At 38.9% G+C, this 6093-nt stretch overlaps 1 long non-coding RNA gene across 1 annotated transcript in view; it reads left to right on the top strand.

Annotated features, from left to right (window-relative positions):
- The first annotated feature begins 30 nt into the window (after positions 1 to 30).
- LOC119467419 overlaps positions 31 to 6093 on the top strand; it is a 25753-nt gene continuing 19690 nt past the window's right edge. Inside the window, exon 1 of the long non-coding RNA XR_005195956.1 lies at positions 31 to 73. This is a non-coding gene — a long non-coding RNA (uncharacterized LOC119467419). The remainder of the gene's footprint in view (positions 74 to 6093) is intronic.

Raw genomic sequence — 6093 nt, 5'->3', positions numbered from 1 at the left:
GCTCACTGCAACCTCCACCTCCCTGGTTCAAGTGATTTTCCTGCCTCAGCCTCCCAAGTAGCTGGAATTACAGGTACCCACTACCATGCCCAACTAATTTTTGTATTTTTAGTAGAGACAGGGTTTCACCATGTTGGCCAGGCTAGTCTCGAACTCCTGACCTTGTGGTCCACCCGCCTTGGCCTCCCAAAGTGCTGGGATTACAGGCATGAGCCGCCAGGTCCAGCCTATCTTGTGCCTTCACTAGCCAGTGCTCCTACTAAAAAGGCAAGTTGAAAAAGCCTGTTTTTATAAATAGGAGGAAGTCTACATGCTGATTCAGATGTGCCTATTTCCTGTAGCCTTCCAAAGTCAATGTCTTAATATTTTTTAATCTATTAATAACTAGAATGTGAGACTCATAGGCCATTTTGGAAGAGAGAGGTCATATTGGAAGAGTAAACAATGACAACAAACAATAGAATAAATATTTAGGAACAGATAGACCTCTCCTTTGCCTCTTACACAATCTGTCATCAGTACTTTCCACTACGCCTCACAAAGATCTTTTTGGCACAGCTTCTGTCCCCATTCTTTTCCAGAGCTCTGGTTCTGCTTCATGTTATCTATTGGTGGAATGCTGGCAATGGCCCCAGTGGGGATACCATCCTCCAATCCAATATGCATATTGTCATCAGTCTGATCATCACATTCCTATGGCTACCTAGGTGCCTAAGATTAAGTCTTCAGCAAGGTGTTAAAAACCTGTCACTTTTAAGGAACCACACAACTCTCCAACATCAAACGTGTCCCTAAATCCAGTCCTGTAGCCATAAAGCAAATGTAATTATCACTTTCAATAAAACACTTTACTTATTCACACTGTTTCTTCTGACTGGTGAATTTCTACTCACTCTTCTAGCCCCAATTCTAATACTACCATGTAAGGATACCCTGATTCCCTCCTGATGGGATTGACTATTATTTAGGATGCTTTCATCCTTTTTTTAAGTCTCTGTTAGTAGCACTTGTCAGATTGTTTTGTGTTAATTTTTCACATATCTTCGTGAATCAGTCTATTGGACACTTGAAAACAAACACTAATTTTTTTTTTTTTTTTTTACACGGAGTCTCTCTTGCTGGGACTGGAGTGCAGTGGCACAATCTCGGCTCACTGCAACCTCTGCCTCTTGGGTTTCAGCAATTCTCCTGCCTCAGCCCCCCCGAGTAGCTGGGATTACAGGTGCCCAATACCACGCCCAGCTAATCTTTGTATTTTTATTAGAGATACGGTTTCACCATGTTGGCCAGACTGGTCTCGAACTCCTGACCTCAGGTGATTCACCACCTCGGCCTCTCAAACTGCTGGGATTACAGGCATGAGCCACCACGCCGAGCCACCACGCCCAGCCACAGACACTAATCTTATTCAATTTTATGTCATCAGTGCCAAACACAGGACAGTGATCCATAGTAAATATTGAATAATTTTTTAATAAGCAAGTGAATGTATAAACACACCATATAGGGAGCTAATGTTCTCTTTTTATAGGGCAAGCTTTTCATACAATTATGCGTATTTTGTACTAGAGAAGTTTGCCTGCTTGCCTGCCTGTCTCCATCCTTTCCTTTCCTTCTACCTTCCTTTCTCTCTCCCCAAAACATTAACTGAGCATTCTGCGTTTTAGGTTCTATGTGAGGTGTCAGATGCATTGAGAACACTAAAACATTGCATGCCTCCTAGAAGTGTTCTCGATTTTAATGTGAAGGAAAGCAATAAAATAATAATATAATCTAGGTGCCAGTAGTTTAACAGGAACCTCCTCCATGGTTGTAACTGAACTGTTGAGTTGTCCTCTGCTCTCTAAAGGCCAACTTTTGAGATGAGCTTTGAGAGCAAATGGAGACCTCCTTGATACATTAACGTGTGCAAAAGCCATTGGCAGAACCAGTGTCTCTGTTGTTTTGGAGATTAGTATCTGTTGTTGAGAATAAAAAAGTGCATTGACCTGAGGGTTCAGATGCCTGAGTTCCAATTCTAGCTCTGCTACTAATTAGCTATGTCCTTGATTCAGTGATTCAGTCTATTTTATCTGTAGATTGAGGGTGTTAGTCTAGACTCTAGATCAATGGTTCTCAACTAACAGTTAAATATTAGGATTCAGAAATATGTATACATTAAATTTATATTTAACAGAAATACACATTTATATTTATGGCTAATAAGCATAATTGTCTACTGGACATTATTGGATGACTAGGAAACATAATTTTTTATGTGTGTGTGTGTGTGTGTGTGTATATACATATATATATATATATATATAATTATGTTTCCTAGTCATCCAATATATAAGTATACACACACATACACATACACACAGACACATATATTTGTATACATATACAGTTTCTACCAAAGAGTCACTAAATTAGAATCACCCAGGGGAGGCCAGGCCATACATTTTTAGGAAAAATCTTGCCAGTGATTCTGAGAGACACTGGCCTGAGCTAAGTCTATTCTCTTTGATATCATGATATGTGAGGTCTCTGGGCCTCTAATTCTATGACTGACTGGCAGGCCCCCACCCTCATTGAGCTGTGGAGATGCTCAGCCCACTCCAGTCTTTCTCCTTTAATAAGCTATGAGAACCAGGAACATTGTTTCAAAAAACAATCAGATCAGTAGCTGACATCATAGGTCTTCCTGAAAGAGAGGAAAGAGATGCAGAGCAGAGATAAGACCAAAAAATTCCCCAAATGCACATGGGCTGCCAGTAATCACAGCTAGCCCTGAGGCTATCTCCAGCTTCCTGAACTTTAAGAGGGACCCAGTCATTCTGGTGTCCTGACTCCCATATATTTATTCTCTGACTGAGGCATAAAGATCCGGGTGAGCTAATGCATCAACCGATGAAAAATGAACAATTAAAACAATGAAGTTGTCAGTTCTTTTACCAGATTGCAAATAAATAACCTGCCTGTCAGACTGGCTGCTCTGCTGGACCATTAGTTTAATACAAAGACATTCTGAGGAACGGGTGGATGACAGCTGATCTATCAGCCCAGTGGTTCCAGGCCTTTGATAAAGACCTGAGCAAAAAATGCTGTCATAAACCACAAAAGGTCAATCCCAATTTGTGAAAAGCAAAGTGTTAAATGAAATTTGAATACACCCCTCTGCCCATCATGAAAGCCATAGGCTTCAAAAAAAAAAAAAAAAAAAAACTGGCAGAGTGTTGGATAGTTCTTTTAACAAACCAAAACACTTCTCTTTCTGTGTGGGCTTATTTAGCTTGTTAGGGACACTGTTCTGGTATATATGGCGGTGGAGTTTGTAATTGCCACAATGGAGGGACCGTGATCTTGGACTGCACAATGCATCTTCTTGCCAGGCTGAACAGGGTCTGACTACAGGGTGGTATTCCATGCCATGTCAAATACTAAAACAGTCCTAATTTGACAAAAAGTCAATTCATTGTATTCTCTTATATATACCTTTTCTATATGACATCTCATAAAATATTTGCCAACTAGAAATACTGTTCATGGGCAATAATTAGATAAAGCCATAGATAATTCAATAAGGATGTATTATTTAAGTCTCTAGCTAATATCTCATTTGTCTTTAAATTTGATAGAAAAATAATTACCTTTCGGAAGTCACCTTGAAGAAAATAATTATTATTTCTCAGAAGCATAAAGTCCAATGATAAAATTTACCGTACAGTTTATAACTAGGCGAGGTACGATATTTATGAAGATCAACCAACTTCTTTTTCTAGTTGCCTTTGTCTCAACTTGAATCTTAGCAAAGCTAATCCTCAATTTTTAATGAAAATCAGTGAAATGACTGAGAAATTAACAAATCAAAACAATAAATTTTCCCCTTCCAAATTTTTGGGGGTATTTACCCATATTTAGGTTATATCTTCATAGTCATAATGATTTATGTTTTACCTAAGTCAAAATAGTCACTGTCTATTTATTCTTATTTTTTAGTATATTAATAGATTAATTCACAATAAAACGTGGTGTTATATGGAGAAATACCTTAAATCTATACAGAGGCTATGAGTGGGGCTTTTGTGGTCATTTAGTTGCCCAGAATGATTTTAGCTAGGAAGAAGTATCAGCTACATTACTTCAAACTGGTTTGACCAGCTCTTCTGGGTGGCTAATTAGTAATCAAGATGAACACGAAATTAATGTGAAACTTTTCAGACTGATTTTCCTACCCATCAGCTTAAACCACAACTTTGCCTGTGCTCCGCCTTTGTGATCTCTTCAAGGTTATATAATATTGTACCTCTCACTTCCTAAGAAGAAGCCCTGAGAGCTTGAGGAAAAGCTTCCAGCTCATTCCTGAAAATAACCTGGTTCTGTTCCTGGTTTTGTCACTTATTGGCCAGGTCATTTGTGCAAGTGATTTGGTGTTTGCTTATCATATTATATGCACAATAGCAACTGCTTAAAGAAGACTTCATGCAAAAGACACATGCTGTTATCTTGATAGTGGGGTTCCCTTAAAGTTTTTTAAAAAAAAAACAGGGCAGTAATGTTATATACACCACTAAAGGAGGCAAGCAGTTTCTGCTCTAGAGACTTTTACTGTGATCTAAAGTTAGCCCTTCATTTCTCTAAGTTTTACTTTGGGAAGTCTTTCTGTTTCATTCACAAACCTTCTTTCTTGAAAGCCTCAAGCTGCTTTCAAAATTTTATTGGCTCCTGACCTTATCCCAAGAATCTTAAGTCTTTCTCAATGTGACATTGTATTAAGACTTCTCTTTTGGATCCATTAACTAAATAAAATTTTTAAAATAATTGGTCATAATTTGTCCATGTATTTTTATGTCACATAGTTTTAAAAAATATCATATTTGTATTCATTTCTATAAAGAGTTGTACACCAGGCTACTGTAAAGAACTCTACCCTACATGATAACATGATCTCTAAGAGATGAATCAGGAGCTACTTAAAACAGTTGGTAATACAGAGATCATGGGGCCCCTCAAGATGCCCATGTCCTAATTCCTGGAATATGACTATTTTACCTTACTTATCAAAAGGGAGTTTGCAGATGCGATCAAGTTAAGCTTCAGGAACTGGGGAGATTTCCCTAGATTGTCTGAGTAGGCCCAGTGTAATCATGAAAGTTTTTATAAGGAGATCAGAGAAGAGAGAATGTAAGCTGCTGGCTTCAAAGATGGAAGGAGATGTCATGAGCTAAGGAGGGAGATGTCACAAGCTGAGGAGGAAGAAGTCACAACAATGTAGGCGGCTTCTAGACACTGGAAAAGAGCGAGAAAATCGATTCTCCCCTCAAGGCTCCAGAAGGAACAGTTTTCCCCAATACCTTGATTTACATTTCTGACCTTCAGTACTGTGAGATAATGCATGTATATTGTTTAAAGCCACTAAATTATAAACGCATATTAGTGGTCATTGTTATAGCAGCCATAGGACACTGATACAGAAACGTTTGTAAGAAATCACCACCAAAGAACTTATTCATGCAACCAACCACCACCTGTTCCCCAAAAACCTATTGAAATAAAAAACAAAATACAAAAAACAGTATTGCCACTGCACACAGGAATTCTTGCAGGTGGATATCTGATAATCTGCTGAAATATTATAATTATAATTCATTCTGCTTTTTGATAACCGTCACTATAATTGGTGTGTATTCTATAGAGTTTTGCTTAATTTGAGCCTGCTGAAAAAATTATGTCATTTGATTAATAAAGTTTTTTCTCTAATGTTGAAAAACTTAATTTAAGAGAGAGATCCAAGATGGCTGATCACTAGCAGCTTGGGATTGTAGCTCCCACTGAAAGAGCAGAGAACGAGAGGACGCCACACTTTCAGATCAATTTTTGTTGCTCACGCACCAGGAGATTCCCAGCGGAGGAGCCCCATGTGTCGCCAGCACGACTCTTGAGGCCGGTGAGGCGGTTTTGCTGCTGGCTTGGTGTGGCGGTTCTTGGTGCAGAGTCAGAGAAGCACCATCAATCTTAAAGCCACTGTTTTGGCCGGCGCAGTGGGTTGCTCAGATTCTAGCACCGGGAATCAACAAGTTGGACATCCATTCAGAAACCCAACTATAAAGA

This window comes from Cebus imitator, unplaced genomic scaffold, assembly GCF_001604975.1.
Source record: "Cebus imitator isolate Cc_AM_T3 unplaced genomic scaffold, Cebus_imitator-1.0 Scaffold287, whole genome shotgun sequence".
Classification (NCBI taxonomy): Eukaryota; Metazoa; Chordata; class Mammalia; order Primates; family Cebidae; genus Cebus; species Cebus imitator.
Note: the sequence above shows the minus strand (reverse complement) of the source record. Positions and strands in the feature narration are given on the sequence as shown.